Here is a 21,275-nt window from a genome sequence, read left to right on the forward strand (position 1 = left end):
ACTAGAAATTCCCTAGGGTTGAGAATGTCAAACCACTGCTTTCATTCGACACTTTCCTGTTCATCTGAACAGTGCAATAAGGCAAGAAAAAGAAAAGGCATTTCTTGTAAAGAAGACCCAGGGCTACCATTAGCCCCCATTGACATTGGTGCATTCCTAGAAGAGGCAAGAGAATCAATCCATAGTGTCGTTTTAACATTTCATCCACAAATAAGTTATTAAAATTTAGGGGAATCAACTGTATCATCTTGGGGTACAAAGTCAAAGTTTGCTGTTCAATTCTTTCCTATAAATGAGACACCGAAAGTTAAAAGATGAGCACTAAAGTATACAGATGTCCCTCAGTTTACACGGGGATGGTAATCCAATAAATGGTAAGTTTAAAATAGCATAAGCCAAAAATACATTGAAGGGGCTAGGGAAAGGGCTCAGGGGGTAAAGCACTCACCCCGCGAGCATGCTGATCAGAGTGCAAATCCTCAGCACCAACATATGGTGGGAAGATGTGAAGACCCACACAATCCCAGTCCGCAGGAGGTAGAGACAAAGTCACCTCAGAGCAAACAAGTCAACACAGGGAGCTCTGGGCTCAGCAAAAGATCCTGCCTCAGGATCTGTTCCTTGTTGGGTACCAACCAGCTCCTAAATCATGATAGAGACTTATCTTTAGTTTTGAATTCTTGGCCTAGCCTAGGCTTCTTTCCGGCTAGTTCTTTTAACTTAAATTGACCTTTTTCTCTTTACCTCTTGCCGCAGGGTTTTTTAACTTTTCTTTCATTCTGTATACTTTCACTGCTTCTCTTATCTATTGGCTAGCGGCTGCCTGGTTTCTGGCCCCTGGTGTCTCCCTTGTTCTGGCCTCCTCCTTCTTCTCTTGTTCCTCCCCCTAGCTTATATTTCTCTTTTTATTCTCTCTGCCTGCCAGTGCAGTCTATATCAAACCTTGCTCTGCCTAGCTATTGTCCAGTCAGCTCTTTATAAGACCAATCAGATGCTTTAGGCAGGCAAGGTGAGACAAATGCGACATATCTTTACAAACTTAAACAAATACAGCATAAACAAATGTAGCATGCCTTTGACCAGCTAAAATAATATTTCACAACAGTATTAAGATGCAGAGTCATAAGAAGCAAAGGAAAGTCTGAGAGTAAAAGACCCTGGGTAAATTGTATTGTTGACATGGGCATAGCCATGTCACACTGAACATCCTGTGTGCTAAAGTTTCTCCATCCAAGAACCCAGATTATCCAATCCCAGCTTTCTGTCCCTGGGTCCCTTTTCCACACACAAAAAAAGTAAAAACAAGGAACTGACTTTTCTGACTTCCACATGTATGACATGGCATGTGTACACCCCTGTACATACATCATACATACAGACAAAAATAATAATTGGATTAAGTTTCAAAACGCCAGTTCTTTTTACTGTGGTATGCAAAGTTAACACATGTATTAAAGCTCTTCTGTGTGATGCTCTCTACACTGGAGCCTAAAACCAGTAGGAATTTATTTGCTCATTTTTTTCTGTTTTTTAAATTACTTCTTTTATTTTTTGAAATTATAACAAAATTTCGTCATTTTTTCCTTTCCCTTTCCTCCTTATACAACAAATCAAACATAGCTGCATGTCTTGCCTTAGACAATAAAATGTGAGTGGAAGTCACGTGTTCACTGCCAGGTCAGAGATGAAGAGCAGGCAAAATTTGCTACCGAATTTTTCCCCTCTCATGACATCTGCAGTGATCAGGTTTTTCAATCAGCCCAGGGGCTAAAATGAGGAAAGAAAGTGGTCCTGGGAAAACAGGCCAGTAGCAAGACTTTCCTGTTGATCCCAAAGAGTTTGCGTTAAAACAGAATGAAACACATCTCCAAACAAAAGCTGCCTGTGCCCATGAGCACCTGGGGGTAACTATTATCAAATAGGAAAGAAGCCAGTTGAGCTTTGAGAGGGTCGTACAGCTATAGAGATAGAGTTGGGACTAAGACTGAGAGGCTGCAAGATCTTAAACTGTTGTTGGCCCTCCAACCTTCCTTGGGCAGGAACTGGGCTAAGACAGCTGCTCACTGTCCCCAGGAGGACCAGGAGGCTATGATCCCCCATCCAATGTGGACAAGACAGCTAACAGGAAAGGGAAACTTCCTAGGGGATGAGACCAAATGTCCAGAATCCAGACCTGATCAAGGATTATTCGCCACATAAAAAGTCAAGTCCCTCATGTCTGTCACAAGGACTCAGAAATGTCCTATCAAGAGGATGGTCCCTTTTCCACCACCAGATTCTGGAGTCTGTACGTCACATTGTCTCTTTGATTTATAAGTCACAGAGTTAAGAAAACTGTATCTGAAGCTGATGTAGAGACAACTGTGCACTATGCTGAAGTCCCTTGAGTACGCTGCCATGGTTTTATAGGGTTTGGTCTTCTGCCTATAAGAGGAGATGTGACCCAAATTTTAGAGACTGTTGTCATCATTAGTACCACTTGCCAGTCTTTCCAGATCCCTTCCTCCCAGAACACCCTTGGGTTATACTTCTTATAGCAAAAGGAACCAAGCCATCTCTTCTGAAGATGAAAATGGGAGTAATAGGCACTTCTTGGTTCAGAAAAATCCTCTCCAGAACTCTCTCTCTCTGGCTTAGACACATTGATAAGATGAGAATCTCTGTAACCCAAGATGGCAGGTGGCATTGGGTGCTAGAAAGATGGCTCAGAAAGTGCTTTGTACACAAGTATGAGACTCTGGTTGTGAGCCCCTAGAACCCACATAAAAGCCAGGCATGGTGGCTCATGCTTGTAATCTCAACACCCAGGAGGCTGAGACAAGAGGATCCTTGGGCTTTGTGGCCTGGTAGGCTACCCTAATTGGTGAATTCCAGACCAGGGAGAGATCCTGTATGAAACACAAACAAACAAATAAATAAATAACAAGATAGGTGGCACCTGAGGGACAATACCCTCAGGATGATGGCTGGTCTCCACATGTACATGTACATACATGTATTCACATACACTTGCACAGAGAGAGAGAGAGAGAGAGAGAGAGAGAGAGAGAGAGAGAGAGAGAGAGTCAGAAAGAGAGAGGGAAGGTTACCTTGAACTTAGACTTGTTTGTGGTGCTGTATTTCTACAGCATAACCTACTTCACTTCCATACATTTTCGGAGGTAAAATTCTCATCTCTGGAGAAATTCCCAATTATTTGTCCTGAAAGACTATATCTCTCATGCTGTCATATACCTTCCTCAGTGATTCCTGATTCTTGAATGACATTGAAATCACCTCCAATCCCAAACTCCTAGTCTGAAAAATCAAAATCTCCAAAGAAGCTATGCACTGCTTCCATCATTCCCAATGCCATCTCTTTTCAACTAAAACTATTTTTCTGATTTGGACAATAGTTTTGCTACTCCAGTTGGCTCAGCCTGGTCATGGGTCTACCCTGTGCTAGGAAAGGAAGGAGGATATGACCCTGATGCCAACAGTGAAGGGAGGACCCAGGTAAAACCCTATAATAGCCACGACTCATAACACAGAAACGATCTAAACCACTCAACTTCGCATCACCCCTTGCCATCTCTGTGTCCCAAAGGCACTAAGAGCTGGCACCTAGCAAATGCAAAAACTGAGGCCCACAGAATGCATCTCATGGAGGTTACCAAGATACTGAGGCTTGCCTGTCACCATGGCCTGCTCCCTGCCATCACTCCCACTCAGGCACAGGACTGTATAATAAAGGGCTCATTATGAATGCCTCCTGATTGGCAATAAAGTGAGGAATATGCTCTGTCTCCAAGAATGGCAGCACACTCCTATAATCCTAGCACTCTAGAGGCTGAAGCAGGAAGATGGCCTGGTTGGGCTGCATGTTGAGACTCTGGGCTCATGCACTGTGTAATATTGGATGATTGTGCTTTGTTTGTGTGAAGGCAGGGGAGGTGTACGCTCCACGGCTGTAAATGTCATTACCAAGTGTTACATATTTATTAGCTCGTCTGCTGCTCTAGAATTACCGGAGGGAGGGCGGGTCTTACTGTAAGTGATCTCTCCACAGTCACTGTTTTACCACCTGATGTGCAAAATAACAGCACACGGTAAGCGTTTATTATGGTACTGAGCAATTTCAATTGAATTCATGGCGTTCTTTAAAGCCCACAGAAGTGAACATTTTGTTCGCTTCAGGCTTCATTTCTATCTCTTGGCTGGAAAGACTATTCACTGGTACTTGGGAAAATCACGATTGGAGAATCGCAGTAGAGGTTTGGGGATTTCAACACACTAAAATGGTAGAAACATGACTCATGGCCGCAGACATGGCAGCTGCGTGTCACAGATGGGCACGCGAAGAGACAGCAAAGTGAACTTGAATTGGACCACCCAGGTATTTCCAGGGCAGTCAGCGCTGCTGGGAGGCAGATATTATATTTTGCTAACACTGAATTCAATTGTCCTGCAAGCTGTGACTGTTTCTCTCTCCTGGCAAACTACCAGCAGTATGTATCAGTTGGGGGACTGTTTCAAAAACAACTGATTTCCCAAATAACAAAGACTCCAGCGGAAAACCACAGCTAGAGTGTGACATTTGCACCTAGAAAGAGAAGAAAAGGACTGCCAGCAACTCTGTTCCCTCTCCTGCCTCGATCTCTCCTCACAGGCCTTCACCCTATAACAAAAAATGCCTATCATGTCTTCTTTTGTTCTTTATTTTTAAAAGCATTTTATACTATATTTAAAAAAACACAAAATAAAAAAAGGATCCATCAACATATATCTTAGAAGTCCATCCAAGAGTCTCAGTGTCCAGCAGCCATGGAGGCTGACGTCTGCGTCATTGTTCAGTCTGCAGCTTGTGTAAGGATCATGGAGGTGACTTTAGGTTACAATCAAACTTGTTCTGCCGGATCCAAGAGCCTGAATTTATCCAAATTGTAGAAGCATGCTTTAACCACCCGTCCACCAAAATACCTCCCATTCAGATCCACAGCAGCTTTAATTGCTGACTCATCTCTCTCAACTTCTAAAAATATCTGTACTGCTTCATCATCAGGGGCACCAGGAATCTCAAATATCACACATTTCCCAGCTTTGCTATATTCTTCACATTCTTCCTTGGTTTCAACTTCCAAGTCTTCATCGACCTCTCCTGCACCAACCATGTTCCTCAGCAGGACCACTTTAGTAGGGCACTCAAGTATTTCAGTTAATGGATTTGAATCCGCCTTCTTGGGTGCATCTTGAGACTCGCCCTTCTCCGTGGCATCACCCACAATGATCTTGCTGCCCGTTTGCTGGTCCTCCCCACCGACAATGCAGTACTCAGCCCTTGCTCATGTTTCCCCATCCCTTGCCTTCCTGGAAGCCATACTTCTGCATGATATTATGAGCCACTGTGCCACCCATGTTGGCAAAGAAGGAGTTGCTGGGACCAGTTGGTTGGTCCATCCGGCTCCTCATACACTGGGGGAGGAATAGCAGCTTTGGAAGACTGTGATCGAATCCTCCACATAAGGAAAATCTCAGGGTAACTCCTTGTCTTTCTCTACAAGAGAAGTAGGTGGGGCAATGACAGCTCCTCCCAAACTTCTTTTCCTCCGCCCTCACTCATAATCTTCATCTTCATCAGAATCTGGGTCTGGTTGTCTTGAAAACCCACTGGCTTCATGCCTGTCTTTACGCCTCTTTTCTCTTTCTTCTATTTTCTTCTGTCATTCCAGTTCCCACTGCCTCTGTTGCTCTTCTCCCTGGCGCTTCACTACTTTCTCATAATCATTAGGAAACATAGGACCATACTCATCAGCTAAGAGGATCAGAACTTCCCCTGCAGAAAACTCACTGGGTAACGGGTCCTTCAGCCTGACTGCTACATGAGGTCATGTAGCATGTCAACAATTTGCCAGTCATCTGAGGAGCCTCCTCGCTTTAGGTCAATGACTGGGGCAAGGACTGTACTTTGTTTTGTCCCTTGGCTCTTCGCTTGAGAAAGAGCTGCCTTCTTCACCTGAAGCTGGGACAGCAGAAGCTTGAAGTTTTTGGACCAGTCTTCAGTTTTTGAGTCACTGGTCTCACTCCCAGGTCATCATATAAGGGATACCTTTTTTGGTTTAATGCCAGCCTTCCAAGACGATTCTGCCCATGGGCCACAGCGGAGGGTGATTCACCATGCAGAGAGAGCAGAGGCTTCCAGGCTCATGACTTCTTTAAGATATGTTCTGGCTACCCATGCTACATCACAAAACAATACTAGTCTGGGAGGTATCAAATCAGAATCACAGCACTATGCTCATAGAGTCTTTCGACTCCAAGATATCGGAGGCTTTAACTGGGAAGAGTCCCAAGAGTAGGGTATGACTAATTGTGTGGCAACTGGAGTGATCTGGAAGTTTCTTCTCATGTATCTAGTGTCCAGTGGAGGAAATATGAAAGCTAGCCCTCAGCTGGGACTACTGACTGGAAGACTTACTTGTAGCCTCTCCCCTGAGCTACTGCCAACATGACAGCTGGGTCCCAAGATGGAGTATCCAGAAAGTTCAGTAGAACCAGATGAACACTCTGGGAACAATATCATAAGTCACATGGTGTCTCTGCACAGTATTCTGTTGGTTACTGTGATGGTTAATATTGTCAATTTGACGGGATCTGAATATGTCCATGAGAAAGTTCCTAGATTAGTTTGAGATGGGAAGACCCATGTTAAATATGAATAAAACCATATCATGGACTGAGATCCTGGATTGAATAAAGAGGAAGAACCAAAGCTAAGCAGCATTCATGTCCCTCTACATTAACCAGCTGCTAACCTCAACCAGCAGGTCAATCTTCAGTGACAGTCCTAAGGAGAAAGGAGTGGGAAATCCAAAATAAAGAAGATAGGAAAGGTGCACTCCGGAGGTCTTGGACACGCTGGTGGGTTGCACCAAGCAAGTTTATTAAGAAGTACATCTTATGCATAGTTCTCAAATGTAAAAAAAGTGGGAGAGAGTCAGTAAAAATCCATCAAACAATGGGATACAGTCAGCAGGAAGCTACTGTTGTACGAGGGGAACACAAGTTCCTTGTCTCTCAAGTACATCACAGACTGAGCACACAATGACCTTGGCAGTCTCTTCAGATGGGACAAGCCAAGTTCCACAGAACCAAAACCAAGGCCCTGCTCCTCAGATTGGACCTTGCCATGTCTGCCCCTGGGCAAGGACACAGAAGTAGGTTCCCTTGGTCTTTTCAACAGGGCCTCTGAGAAAACTTTGGACACGCCTGGCTCTCAACACGCTGCTTCAAGTTCCTGCTGCCATAATTTCTCTACCTGTATTGTAGTACAGTACAGGACTGTGATGGAGGTGGGTCATCTCTCCCCTCTCTGAGTCGGACACAGGTTAAGATCCTTCCCAGTAAGCCCACCTTGTGGTGCTACACAGATTACTAAATATGGGTTAAAGCAAGATGTGAGAATTAGCCAATAAGAGGCTAAAACTAATGGGTCAAGCAGTGTTTAAATGAATACAGTTTCCGTGTAATTATTTCGGGTGTAAAGCTAGCCGGGTGGCGGGTCGCAGCCCCACCGTTCCATCTACAGGACTGCACTCTCTATCTGGACTGTAGACATGAACTATGTGATATGTGATAAAAGAAGCTCTCCCTTAGCCTGGGGATTTCTCATACACACATGAACAAGGTGAAATATGCTTGAAGAGGATAAAGCATAGAACAATGAGAGGCTTTCACAGGCAGTGGGCCCTCCACTTGGCAAGGTGTGGTCAGGAAAATCCTTCAAAAAGTTAATGGACCATATTTGAATTCTGAGGGGAACTTGGCTGTAGGAAAAGCAGCCTCAATAGAGAACATAGCTGATATAAAATCCTGGGGATAAAATGTGCTTGGCAGGAGGGAGACAAGTATAGTTCCAGTGGGGACAGAGCTGGTTTTGTCTCTACTGAGACAGTGACTCTAGCCAGTTCTGCCTGTTTCCAGAGCCCACAGTCTTAATCACTGTGCTACATTTACCTTGCCATACTCAGTAGGCACAGTACAAGGAAGCCAGAACTGGTTCTATTGGGGGAGAAAGAAGCCCAGCAGACTTCTCTCTTCTTGGGAGACAGAACTACCAAAGCATGTCATGAAATCACGGAGAGAGCTTCAAGTGCTGCACCAACCGGGGGATGCTCCCTTTTAACAGGCAGAGCCAAATGATACCTGATGGGTGTAGTTGAAGAGTAACATGATCTTCTCTTTGCTTCTGGTAGGTACCATTATCTGTTGCATTCATTCACTTAAATAATAACATAAAGCCTCTTCCATGACCCAGGTGCATATTGAACCCTGGTATACAATATACATTCTATCCCACATATAGGGGACTGAAACAGCATCCTTATTCTAGACTAATTTAGAGTTCTTACTCAGAAGGTAGTTATGCATGCCTATCTGAGGACGAAGGTCATGGGACAGAATAAACTTGGATCAAGAAAGGAGTTAAAAATCAACTCTTTGAAAGATTCAAGTTTTTAATACCATGTTTTTACTGAAAATGCTAAACCATATTTGAACCACATGTTCTAGGAGACTTGTACCCCATACACAAGCCTTCCATAATAAGTAAATAGAAAAATAAGCCCCTGCATGGTCAGGGCATGACTTCCATCCACCAAGTCTGATCTATTATGACCATTGTTGACTTCCCGGTCATCTGTAAGCAGAAATGAGCACCAAAAGCCTGATATTTTCTGCAAAAATCAGCCAGATATCAAAACCATTGGCTCACTTCAGTCATGGACGAGGAAACATTTTGTTCTTAACTAAAGTAGATGCAGATTCTCCTTCTTATATGTAAGGCTTCTGGGGGTGCTTCATAACATATTACATTGATGTCTTATCCCTATCATGGTTTTCCACAGTATTGCTTTTAACCAAGATGTTCACTCCCAACCAAAGACTTTAGGCTCATGCTCCAGGAATTCACTGGTCTTACACTACTCCTCACTGGCTTGCAGAAGCTGCCTTTAAAGAGTAGTAACAGGGTCTGGTGCAGGAGAATTGTCTGTATTCTGTCAATCATGTTTTAAATAAACGCTGATTGGCCAGGCAGGAAGTATAAATGGGTCAACCAGACAGGATGTAGAGGTGGGGCAATGAGAACAGGAATATTCTGGGAAGCAGGAAGCTCCCTCCACAGTTCTGCCCAGATCACCGAAGAAGCAAGATGTGAGCTACCCCGCTGAGAAAGGTACCGAGCCATGTGGCTAACATAGATAATAATGGGTTACTATAAGCTACAAGAGCTAATAAGTAGCCTGAGTTAATGGGCCAATCAGTTTTATAACTTACAGAGATCTCTGTGTGATTTTCTTTGGGGCTTGCCGTCTGTGGGGAACTGGGCAGCACAGAAACCCCAAAGCAGGCCCCTTCATGTTACAAGGGTCCTTAAAGACATAGTTATAGTTCAAAGCTTTGTAAGACTTGCAGGGTTCACAGAAAACTGTGTGTACTGTGAGTCAGATCTCATATATGCTACTCTTCCTTTGTGATCCAGGATTCCTAGATACAGAAGCAAAAATATGGACATGAAAATTCATCATTGGTTGTTAACCCTGTAGACATCCTTTCCCCCAGCTTGATACTCTTATGATCCAGAAGTCTGAGTTCTATAAAAACTAGAAAGGTACCAGGACTCAGCAATGGTCCCACTGAACTAGGAATTGAAACTTCCTCCCTGACTCTTTGGGTTCCTCATGCCTCAGAGTCAACAGGCCTAAAAGAAGGCAATGATTTAGGACATGGTGACCACTCCAGACTGGAACTAAGAGATAAGTGAGACTGTGTCTAGCATTTACGAGTTCTTAGAACATCTCTTAAATTTCACCATGCTATGTAGCCCTATCTTCACCAGAGAGGCTTCCACCAGCAGCTGATGGGAACAGACACAGAGACCCACAGGCAAACATTAAGTGGAGAGAGAGCCCAAATTGAGATCTCAATCAGATTCCTCCCCCATGAAGTTCAGGAAACCCCATGGACAAGGGGGAGGAAGTTGACATCAGGGTCTCCCTCCATCACTCTTTATTTAATGAGCCAAGACCTCTACTGAACCCAGCGCTTGCCAACTCTGACTAGTTTAGCTAGCCAGCATGGCTCATGGATCCTCAATCTCTGTCTCCAGAATGCTGGGATTATAGGTAGCCATCATGCTGCCCAGTTGTTTTGTAGCTTATGGAGACCCAAACTCCAGTCCTCAACTTTGACAACAAGAACGTCATCCTCCCTGGTCCCTCTTATTCTCATCCCATGTAACAAATTCTATCAATTTTACATCCATGTTCCATATTACAGAGAATGTGTCATAGTATTTACATTTTAGGGTTTTGTGAAAGAAATAGGCATACTCATATACTTCACTTCCTTCCTCTTCTGAGACAAATACTAGGACATTTTATGAAGGATAGCTGTACCATGTTTTATGGCCTGATTATCTTCATTGGAGATTAATTGTGATTAAGAAAATATGCCAAGGTGACAAAGGGTAAGATTATAATATTCGTTTTAGATGGCAATGTGCTTAGGTTATCAGAAACTCAAACAGACAATAAAATACAATTTCTAGGTTTATCTTGTCTGAATGTGAATGTCATCTAACCCATGGGGAGACTGGAAGACAAATTCATGCTCTCAAAGCTGAGACATGCCTATTCTCTCTGCCCATAGACATCAGAGTTCCAAATTACTGTACTTGTAGACTTGAGGCTGATACCAATGCTTCTCCTGCTGTGGGATGTTTGTATACTGTGTGAAGATATATTGCTGTGACTGACCTAACAAAGAGTTAAACAGTCAATAGCTAAGCAGAAGGTATAGGTGGGATTTCCAGGCAGAGAAAGAAAGTAGGAGAAAAATCTAGGCATATAAAAGACACCAGAAGACACAGAAGAAACAGGATAGGTGGTACATGACAAGATGTAGATTAACAGAAATTGGTTAGTTGAAGTTATAAGAGTTAGTTAAAAACAAGCCTAAAGCCAAGCTTTCATACTTAATAAGAAATCTCAGTGTCGTTATTTGGAAGCTGGCAGGCAGGATAGAGAAAGACTTGTTACACCCTCCTCCCCCAGTTTCTCAAACTTTCAGCCTTGCACTAAGAGTAACCTCTTGTTTTCAAGCCTTTACACTCAGACTGAAACGTAAGCCTTACTCTCCAACTTGCAGGTTTTATATTTTGGACTTATTGATCTGTTGACTGAGTTTTCTGTCCTGCCCAGTTCCCGCAGTCTTTAAGTCCCAAAGATATCATACAGAGGTCTACATTAGTTATAAACTGATTGACCCATTAGCTCAGGTTTCTTATTAACTCTTATAACTTTATTAGCCCATAATTCTTGTCTGAGGTCTACATTAGTTACAAACTGATTGACCCATTATCTCAGGTTTCTTATTAACTCTTATAACTTATATTAGCCCATAATTCTTGTCTGAGTTAGCCACGTGGCTCAATACCTTATTCAACGAGGCAGTCACATCTTGCTTCTTCTGTTGCTGGGTCACGACTGCAGCCTAGGACTTCCTTCTTCCTAGAATTCTCCTGTTCTCATTGAGCCGCCTCTACTTCCTGTCTGGTTGTTCCACCTATACTTCCTGCCTGGCTACTGGCCATTCAGCGTTTATTATATATATATATATATATATATATATATATATATATATATATATATATATATATATATATTTGGTTTTTCAAGACAGGGTTTCTCTGTAGCTTTGGAGCCTGTCTTGGAGCTAGCCCTTGTTGATGGAGGAGAGTTATCTGTCTATGTTTCATTCATTGGTTAATTAATAAAGAAAACTGCCTTGGCCCTTTAAGAACAGAAAATTAGGTAGGTGGAGTAGACAGAACAGAATTGTGGGAACAAGGAAGTAGGGTTGGGGAGACGCTTCAGGCAGTCTCCATAGGAGTCTCCATGCTGCTCCTCTCCGAGATGGATGCAGGTTAAGATCTCTCCTGGTAAGCCACACCTCATGGTGCTACCCAGACTACTAAATATGGGTTAAAGGAAGATGTGAGAATTAGCCAATAAGAGGCTGAAACTATGGGCCAGGCAGTGTTTTAAAAGAATACAGTTTCCGTGTAATTATTCTGGTGTAAAGTTAGCCGGCAGCCGGGTGGCAGGACGCAGCCCCGCCGCTTCACACTACAGATTGGCGCTCCAACGTGGTGACCAAATCCACGTAAAAACCTGAAAAAGCTTTAAATAAAGGAGAGAGAGAGAGTTTAACACAGCTTTTTGCTATTTGCTAGGACGTGCCATAGAGAGATTTCCTGTTTCGGCAATAGCGGCAGAGAAAAAGCTGAGTCATTTTAAAACGCAGCTTCCTTGTGCTGTGCCGCCAGCGCGAACTCTGGCTTTAAAGCATTTCAATGGCTTTTATAGGACTGGATATTTGTGTTCCCGCGTGGGATCGGAAGGAGAGTGCACTGAGACCGGTCCAAAGGCTCAGAGATCCCTGCCTGCACCTGGGCAGATGGCGGAATCAGGCTTAGGCAGGTGGAAGAGCATGGCGGATTCCTGCCACAATACAGAGAGATGTTTTCAGACTGCGCAGTGCTCTGCATGTCAGATTTGGCTGTAACTTGGATGAAAAGAGTTTTTGTGCTGCACGCTCAGTCTCAGAGTTAAAGTGCTGAGTGCGGCTCCTACCTGGCGGCCCCAGAGCTAGTAGAAAATGGTACATCCTCCATTTTGAAATTGGAGAGAGGTGAAGCCAACATCCAGAGCAGCCCGCAGCTCTGCAGCTCAGAGCTGCAACCGATTCAGAGTCACAAGCGGCTCAGCTATGTTGGACTGGGCGTGGCAAGCCTGCAGTACCTGTTTTTGACCTAGGAATGTCACAGCTTAGATTCTTAAGTGTGTAGCGATTTAAAAGCACAAAACAAAAGTGCTCCTGGATAGTAAAAAAATTACAGATTCACAATAGGAAAGATTCAGACATAGAAGGCCTTTAACTGGGTCACAATGTTGGATAAATGTACGTAGGCTTGAGAGCGAAAGAGAAGAAAAAATATAGAAAATAAAGTTAATGCCTTTAAAAAAAAAAGGGTAAAGTCTTTAAAGAGACAGAGTACAGATAGTTATAGATTAAAAGAAGTAAAGTGATAGAGTAAAAATAAGCCACGTAAAAATGGAAAATTCACAGAGAGTCTGGATTATGTATTTTGTTGTGTTTTCTTTGATTTTTTTGACTGTAAAGGAGCTAAGTACAGAGAGACATTTCATTATATGGGCTGCCAGGCTAGACCAGAATGGACATCTTAACGGTATGACTTCAGGATTTGGATCTAAGAACATGATGCTTTGGAAAAGAGTTTCTTCTTTTGTTTTCACAGAGGACGAGACTCTGTGGATTGCTTCTATCCCAATATGGTATGATAGACCACGCCCTCCTGAAAGGTTGCTATGAACATCTTCAAAAAATTACTTCACTCAACTGCCAACTGAGAGGAACCTAGCACACAGGTTACACCATGAAAGACCTAAATAACAGCGCCCCCATTCAGCAGGAAGCAGTTTGGAGAGAAAAAACTGCGCCCATTTTCCCAAATATTGCTTATAAATGTTCTTTTACATTTAAAGGGGGAGATGATATAGATATGAATTTGCATTGGTATAGATTTTAAGGTCAATTTTGTTATATGTATATGTATTTCTGATCTTGATTAAGCTATTGTGGTTGTAGTTCATTTTAAAAACTGTAACGTATAATTAGGAAATATAGGTTGTTAATGGATAATCATTGATAATAGTCAAGCTTGTAGTTATGTTATTAGATTTTCTAGATATGTAGAGATATATTTCAGTTAGATAGACATTCTTCATATCTTTCAAAGACTGCAGAATATGGCATTTAATGTTTTAATAACTTAGGGTTTTTCATGACAATGAGACACGTCTGCTCCTGGCAGCACCAATCTACTTCGAGAGGAAGATGGGCATCGAAGAGGCTACTTATGGAGTTTGTTAGCCATTTGGGCTAGAAACTGCTCTTGCCTGGACTGTTGCATAAACTGGACACAAGGAACCCACAGAAAGAGGACTGCTAAACTTGCCTAAAGGTGAGATGGTCTCTCAGGGTTCCTGATTCGTGAAAGAGTCTGCGAGACGTTCTGCAGGACACAGCAGAAAGTGACTGAACTGTCTTTGGAATTTTTCTGCTTCATGGAAATGTCTGCTGGATACTGTGGGCCTGAAGCCCGAAGATGGATGCCCCAACGGTACAGAGGAACTTTGGGTGACTGTCCAGGCAGCGAGTTGTCTCTGTCATTTCTAGAGTTTTATAAGTTACTTATTTCTTGTTTACTTAGGTAGCATTATATCCTTCTGGAGTCTTTGATGGAGTTGAAGAATAAATAGATACTTATAGCTTTCCTTAGTTATGATAAAAGATAAAATAGATTTAAATATTGTAACTGTAATACTTGCTTGATAACTGTTTTGTTATATGTAATTTTGCTATGTTAAAGTTGAAGCCTTTCTTTTTTGTTTAAACAGAAAAAGGGGAAATGATGGAGGAGAGTTATCTGTCTATGTTTCATTCATTGGTTAATTAATAAAGAAAACTGCCTTGGCCCTTTAAGAACAGAAAATTAGGTAGGTGGAGTAGACAGAACAGAATTGTGGGAACAAGGAAGTAGGGTTGGGGAGACGCTTCAGGCAGTCTCCATAGGAGTCTCCATGCTGCTCCTCTCCGAGATGGATGCAGGTTAAGATCTCTCCTGGTAAGCCACACCTCATGGTGCTACCCAGACTACTAAATATGGGTTAAAGGAAGATGTGAGAATTAGCCAATAAGAGGCTGAAACTATGGGCCAGGCAGTGTTTTAAAAGAATACAGTTTCCGTGTAATTATTCTGGTGTAAAGTTAGCCGGCAGCCGGGTGGCAGGACGCAGCCCCGCCGCTTCACACTACACCTTGTAGACCAGGCTGGCCTCGAACTCACAGAGATCCGCCTGCCTCTGCCTCCCGAGTGCTGGGATTAAAGGCGTGCGCCACCACCGCCCAGCTATTTAAAATATAATTGACAGAATACAGACTATTGTCCCACACCATTAATCTTCATAAGTAAGTGAGTCAATTTCCACAATAAATTTCCTCTTGTATCCTGTATATCCTGGGTGGATTTTTCTCTTTGGGCTATTACAACTGTCAATGGAAATCCCAGGTGTTTTCCTTTGATACTACAGTTATCACAGTTATCACTATTTTTATGATAAATGAAGGAACACTAGCCCACTTGAACGTGTGGCTCTGGCTGGCCTTGTCCTTCTCTACCATTCCCTCTGCCTTGTTAAAAACCATCAGATTACATTTCTAAACCAGCCACCAAGATCTATTCCTTTATTTGGCTACTTCCTCCTGAAGCTAACTACCAAGATCCAGCTATCAAAATTTGAAGTCCAGCAATCAGAAGTCCCCTTTGGATCACCTAATTAACATGCCCAATTAAAACCAAACACCTCATTCTAACATGGAGTTTTCTATTTTACCTTTATAAACCGCCATGGGCCATGTCTGTCTCCTTTACCAAAACATCTTAGCCCATCCTAACACAGACTTCTCCTTCTCCTTCTCTTACCCTTGCAAGGTCATTTGCTGCTCTTTTCTGCCTGAGTCAGAAATCAGCCACTTTAACTTTTCTTTTCTGCTTAATAAAGGATCTCTCTGTGAAAACAAGTGTGTGGGCATAGTTTGTGCTGCCCAATCCAGGGTCCAGGAGGAAGCCCCTGCTGTGCAGGGAGATCCCCTTCAATGGCTGCTTATGAGAACTCACTGCTTGCTCTAGCTACAGAGCATATTAATTAAAAAGCATTTTTATGACTATATCACAAACTTGGGTTTTTAAAAAATATTTAATAACTTTCTATTAAAATTGGTTTCCTTCACAATCCTTTGGGTTTTTTTTTTCCTGGGTGTTTTATATGCATGAAAACTTCTTTCTGGGGCAGGAGAGATGGCTCAAAGATGAAGAGCACTTTCTGCTCTTACAGAAGACCCAGGTTCAGTTTCCAGTACCCACCTCAGACAGCTCACAGCTGCCTATAACTCCAGTTCCAGGGGATCTGATTTCCTCTTCTGGCCTCCACAAGCACCTGAACACATGTGGTTCACATTCAGTTACACGTATGTACAATCAAATCAATTTAAAAAAAAAAAACTTCTTCTAAGAAAGAATTATCAAGCATCCCCAGATTATCAAGGGGACTGGGTCACACTGCACAAAACACACCCCCCAAAATTCAGAGTATGTGTCCTAGTATGTTAAGTTCTGTGGCCATCAGAATTCTGAACCCTCCTGTGTGCCTAGGCCATGCACAGGCAACACCAAGGGGATGGTAACTTCTGGAACCCAGAGTTGAGAAACTGATGACTCAGAAGCCATTGGAACTCACTTCCCTTTAGTCCTGACTCTTTCCTGGGGGAGGTCCGGTCGAGACAGGGTTTCTCTGTGAAGATGAGCTGTCCCAGAACTCACTCTGTCGACCAGGCTGGTCTCCAGCTCACAGAGATCCGCCTGCCTGTGCTTCCTGAGTGCTGGGATTAAAGGTGTGCGCCACCACCACTCAGCTGTTAGTTCTGACTCTTTTTACTTAGACCTTTGAAGCTTCTGTTAAAGTACTGACAGCGGTTACGAGCACTGGCTCTTCCAAAGGACATGGGTTTAATTCCCAGCACCCACATAGCTCTTTCACAGTACTTCCTCGGGCAGGACTTTCCTGACACAGGTCAAATCCAGATGGTGAGGTGGAAAATTATGCCCTCGTGTGAGTGTGGACTTTTAAGGCCTGGAAGATTTTTTTAATTAATGAAGAATTTCCTAATGGAGCAGTGCTGATGGTGTCTGGGTAGGATGCTTTATAGAGGCTGACATGATGTCTTCCAGCTGGAATGATTTGCACGCTAACTGTTATCCAGTTATCCAGCTTGACTTGTGCAGACTTTGCTCAACCTGCCCTTTATCATAGCTGGAGTCTGCCAGAGTCATTTGTCTAGACCTGAGTCTCTCAGCTTCTCGTGACATGACTCCTATCAGCCCTCTAGGGAGCCAAAAGAAATTATGTCACATCCATGAGGTGAACATAGGTCAGTCTTCCTGTGTGGCCACAAAATGTGTGCCCCAGGGAGATGACCATATCATTATTCCTTATAGATAAAAGCCATTCAACTTTCTTCTCCAACTGTCTCTGGCCACAGAGACACAACCAAAGCCTGAGAATGAAAAACCGGAAGATTCTCAAGCTTTCCTAAGGTTGGCGATGGCTGGGTGACAAGAAGCCTCTGCAGGCAAGGTTGTCTGTTACCCCAGACTGGGGTGTAGACTAACGTGTGCCAGTTTCAAACTCCTTAAGAACATTCCATCTGTGATTTCCTTAAGTGACACTGTCTGGGATTTTGTATGGCATGCTGCATCTAGGGTTAGAAGGCCTGACTATATTAATTTAAGTGCTGTCAAACAAATTATCCTGTAACTTGCTAACAACACACAACATCCCTGTGGCCCAGAATGAAGGTACTGCCTCGCTAAGGATCCATGACTCGAGGTGTCTCATGGGCTGCAGCAAGGTACGGGCACTGACTGTGAGCTCACCTGAAGGGTCCACTGAGGGACTTCCAAGCATGGTCACGTCATTATTGAGTTATCACTGGTTGTTGTTCAGAGGCCTCCCACCATTGAGCACTACACGGGGCCCCTCCACTGGGTGCTTACAGTATGGCAGCTGGCTTCATTGGAAAATGTGAGTAGGAAAGCAGAGGAGATTAAATAGGAGGAAAAACAGAGAAACTGCTTATATCTTGACAATGAAAGTAGTAGTTGCTCTCCCATCATTGTGAGTCTACAGAGCAGAAACAAGTCATGAGACCAATACACGCTCCAGGAAATGGTTTTACAGAGCAAGTGCACAAGGAAGCAAGGCTTATTAGGGGCCCCCTAGAAGCCGCCCACTGCAGTGTGTAGTTAATTGAAAGTCCTTGACCTTCACCTGTTCCAACTCCTGGGTTCAGCCCACTCTACAACATAAATGTATCTTGTCACGGCCCCCTGAATAGCACAGTACTGCAAGTGTTTCTGTAGCTACTTACTTTGCACTAGTTATGGTATGCAGTCTTGAGATGCTCAGCACGGGTTCCATGGAAACACTCTATCATTCTATATGATATTCGGGTATCCACAAAGGGTCCTGATGAAGAATATCAAGGAACAATTGTGAATTGCCAACCAAGTCTAGAGGTAACCTGAGGTCCATGGGCACTGGGAGACCTTAGGATTCTTGGGGTTCGGAGCCAAACACTGGCTCATAGATATTGCTGGGAAGGGGATATTCAGTTTTCAGTGGATTTCCAAAGTATCTCAAGATTCCAAACAGATAAAGAACCACTCCCATTTTCTTGTGAGTTATCTCCATATGCTTCCCAAATGTTCTAGATGGTATCTCAGGACCAATAGAAGAAAGAGGTAGGGGATATGGGGAGAAGCTGGCAGGCCTGTGGTGGGCTGTTCTAAACCATCCTGTCCATCAGAGTGAAACAGAGGCCTGGGGAGAGGAGAACTGGGAAGGCCGTTTGATGAGTCCAGGGTCCCAAGTGTCCTAAAGGCTTTGGAGATGGGGCTTGTTCTGTTTTCAGGTTTAGAGATGGAACTTGTTCTGTTTTCAGGTTTGTAAGGTCTCTGTGGAGACCAGAGTGGGGAGCAATATGATGTGTTTCGATGGCCACTCTGAAAACAATCTATTTCGGCGAATACCCAGTGTTCTGACGTAGAAAAGTCATCCTCGGCCCCTGTCGTTTACTTGTAGTTTTTGTTTGTTCTTTTGTTTGTTGTCTTTTGGTTTTTTTTCTGTCAATTGTTTGAAAGACCTTGTGATTAAATTGTGACCTACCATAAGGTGGTAAATAGCGAGGAAGCAGGCACTTGAATATTCATTCTGAATCCTGAGGAAGAAGATGCTGCGATAATTGCTTCTCAACAGTGTCTCTAAAATCAAGAATAAAAATAAAAATGATGGGCTAGAGATGAATCTCCCCGTCAGTGAAGCTGCTTTTGGTAAGAGACAGCCCTCTCCCTGCAGTTGAACCAAGTGTAAGTCTGCAATGCTATGCCCAGCAAGGGGTCTGCAATGCTATGCCCAGCAAGGGGTGTGCCTAGTTGTTAAATCCCATGCACTCCATACTCGTTAAAGAAATTAACCTCTCTGGGCTTCCGTTTCAATAAAGCAAGAACGATGAGAGGGCTCGCTGCACTGGGCTTCAGGGACTGTTAGGTCAGATTCTGGAGACCCAAGCTTGGGTCCCAGAGTAAGTCCTGGTGACACACAGAGGAGCAACCTTCTTCCTCTTCAGAATTCTTAAAGGTTAGGAGCTTGATACCCGAGACAGTGCCAAGCAAAAGATACGTGGAGCTGGGTGTTGTTGCACATGCCTCTAATCCCAGCACTTAGGAAGCTGAGGCAGAAGGATTGCAAGCGCCAGGTTAGTCTGAACTCCTTAGCCAGATCCCATCTCAAAGAGAAAAGCAAGAAGAAACACTCCAGAGCTTTTCATTTAACTACTGTGACATATAAGAATATTGGTTAAAAGCCCTGGAGTCCAGAGGCCTAGGGATGAGCCTCTCTCCTATATCTAGTCATGACCTTCGGCATGCCTCTTCTCTCTCCCCTGCCAAGTGTACCCCGCCAGCGGGTCAGCTATTCAGGGTTCCTGAAGAGGCGCTACCTGAAAGAACATGAGCTGGAGAGAGAAACGAGACCAAGCAAGATTCTGTTGTCAAGGTCTCATTTATTAGGGTGAAGGTTACAGCTTATATGGCCCTTGAAAGAGGAACTTGACATGGGGTGGAGGTAGGGGTAGGAAGGAACTTTGCCGGGGTAGCGAAGGTCATCAGTCAGCACCCCTAGTGTAAGCTGAAACATGTGATTCTATTAACATTTTTCAAGATAGTTGGAATATGGGGCAGGTTCTGTAAACAAATAGTTCTCAAGATAGTTGGGATGTGGGGCTGGTTCTCCACAAACATCCTTAGGGCAATGACCCCTGCTATCTTCTTTTTTTTTAGGACAATGGTTCCTGACAAATCTTAGGACAATGGTCCCTGACAGCCAAGGTTAAAAATACCAGCCTGGGTTTCCACATAGATGCTTAGCAGCAACACTTGATGTCTTAACCTCCTGCTCCAACTCCTCCAAAGCTACCTGTGGCAGACACTTACAATTACTGGAAAGACAGACTGAGCCAGTAATCCATTCATATTCTCTCTCTCTCTCTCTCTCTCTCTCTCTCTCTCTCTCTCATATACACACACACACACACACACACACACACACACACACACATTGCACGTACAGAGGGGGAGAAAAAATACTTATGGAATATACACAAGAAGTAAGTATGGGAAATGTATATGTATATATAAAACATCTTGGAAAAGAGGGCTGGATATGTAGCTCCATGGTAGAGCAATTTTATACTTTTACATAAAAAATACAATTTTACATAAAAAGGCCCTAGTGTCTACTGCTAACACACACACACACACAGAGAGAGAGAGAAAGAGAGAGAGACAGAGAGAAAGAGAGAGTCCAATCTGATTTCCTCATAAATGTGCTAATGACAGATGTTCTGAGAAACAAAACCAAGGCAGAGACTTTACACATAGAATGCTTTCAGCAAAACATACCTGGATGCTGGATGATGTCCAGCAAACAACCTGGGATTTATGGGTTTCTAGACCATGCCTCCCAGGACGTCATCATACAACCTTCGAGGTTACCAGAATGGAGCACAGAGACATCTCATGATAGAAATAGTTTTTGGTAGCAGTCATTCCCACTGGCATCAAGACGTCACTTGTAGCAGGTGACAGATGCATCCTCCAGTTGCAAGAAAGGACCTGAGGAACTGCGTGGTGGCCCCTGGCTCTTCCTGTTCACTTTTGCTTCACCTTGACAGTTAAGCTTAAAATCATCAGTTCAATGTGACAAAGGTAAGATCTCTGATTCTTGCAAGTCTTGTTTGCCAATCCAGCTGCAGATGTCACCATGCTGGACTTACAGACTGTTAGATATACATACTCCGAGATAGGGTAGCAGTGACCTTAATCCAAAGTGTACACATGTTTCTACTCTCTGAGGTCCTAACAGCGGACTCATAGCAGATACTCCCATCCTGGGAGTTGAATTCCTGCCCCTGACTCTTCTAGAAGCATTCAAGAAGTGTGCCTCGGGTAGGAGGATGGGAAGACTGTGGGGCATGGA

At 43.5% G+C, this 21,275-nt stretch overlaps 1 pseudogene; it reads right to left on the reverse strand.

The window, feature by feature from the left end:
- Window positions 1-4,877: 4,877 nt before the first annotated feature.
- Window positions 4,878-21,061, reverse strand: LOC119827108 (annotated as a pseudogene).
- Between the last annotated feature and the right edge of the window lie 214 nt (window positions 21,062-21,275).

This window comes from Arvicola amphibius, chromosome 12 (assembly GCF_903992535.2).
Source record: "Arvicola amphibius chromosome 12, mArvAmp1.2, whole genome shotgun sequence".
NCBI classification, from domain to species: domain Eukaryota; kingdom Metazoa; phylum Chordata; class Mammalia; order Rodentia; family Cricetidae; genus Arvicola; species Arvicola amphibius.